At 45.8% G+C, this 1,355-nt stretch overlaps 1 pseudogene; it reads right to left on the minus strand.

Annotated features, from left to right (window-relative positions):
• Positions 1–250: 250 nt before the first annotated feature.
• Positions 251–551, minus strand: LOC100430635 (protein S100-A11 pseudogene; annotated as a pseudogene).
• Between the last annotated feature and the right edge of the window lie 804 nt (positions 552–1,355).

Here is a 1,355-nt window from a genome sequence, read left to right on the forward strand (position 1 = left end):
GAGAAGAGAGGAAAGGAGGGGAGGAGAGGGGAGGGCAGGGGAGGGCAGGAGAGGGGAGGGGGAGGAGGGGCAGTGGGGAGAGGGAGTGGGGAGCTGCAGGCAGGAAGGAATGGTTTTATTACTACCTGCAGGCAAGGCCTGCATGAGGTGGTGGGTGTGCTGGGCCCAGGGGACGTGTGGGTTGTGAGGAGATGGTGATGGTGAGGCTGGAAGGAAAGGGGGTGGTTTGGAAACCAGGCCCAAGGGATCCTCAGATCCACTTCTTGGAATGGGCAGCCTTGAGAAAAGAGTCACGGTAAGCCACAGTCATGCCATCCATCAGATGCAGAAATTCTTGGAAATCTAGCTGCCCATCACTAGTGAGATCCAGTTTCTTCAACATGTGGTCAAGGACACTGGGGCCCTCTGGTTCTTCGTGAAGGCATCCAGTTCTCTATTCATGAAGTTTGGGAACTCCATCTTGGAGTGCATGCTATTATAACCATCCTTTCCAGTTTATTTCTGGAAAACAGCAATCAGGGACTCTCTGTAGGGCTGGAGATTTTTGCCATGTTGGAGTTGAATGAGTCACCAAGAGCAGGTTTTTACTGGACCTGTGTAAATAGCCATATTGCCATAAGAATATTTACAAATAGTTTCTGAATTTTGGAAGAATGGAGCAGAAAGAGAAAGCAAACCTTTCCATCTTAGTTTACAAAAGTATACTTTACCAAATTGTTATAAACTATAGATAGTTTAACAGAGAAAATTTTCTCTTTGTTTCATTTTTTTGAGAAAGTGTTGTGCCCTGTTGCACAGGCTAGAGTGCAGTGGTACAAACGCAGCTCCCTGCAACCTCTGCCTCCTGGCTGAAGTGATCCTCCCACCTCGGCCTCCCAAGTAGCTGGGACCACAGGCGCACACCACCATGCCCAGCTAATTGTTTTTTTTTTTTTTTTTTTTTTTTTTTGAGACAGGCTTTTGCCATGTTGCCCAGACTGGTCTTGAACTCCTGGGCTCAAGCAATCCTCCTGCCTTGGCTTCCAAAGTGAGCCGCCACACCCCACCAGAAAATTTTATTAAATGTGGAAAACCAAACATTTAAGTAAAAAACAAAGCTTTTTTTCCCCTTAATTTCTTTTAGAAACCAGGTCTCCTATGTTGCCCAGGTTTGTCCTGAAGTCCTGCGCTCAATGGATCCTCCTGTCTCAGCCCGAGAATGCTGGGATTACAGGTGTGAACCACTGTGCCAAGCCCAAGAATAAATAAAGTTTTAAATAGAGGTCATAGAAACATTATCAGTTATTTAGCCTCACGTAATTTTGTTCTGCTTGATCTTGATGATCAGTTGCATGAAACCATCAGTTTTAATTAGA

This window comes from Macaca mulatta, chromosome X (assembly GCF_049350105.2).
Source record: "Macaca mulatta isolate MMU2019108-1 chromosome X, T2T-MMU8v2.0, whole genome shotgun sequence".
Lineage (NCBI taxonomy): Eukaryota > Metazoa > Chordata > Mammalia > Primates > Cercopithecidae > Macaca > Macaca mulatta.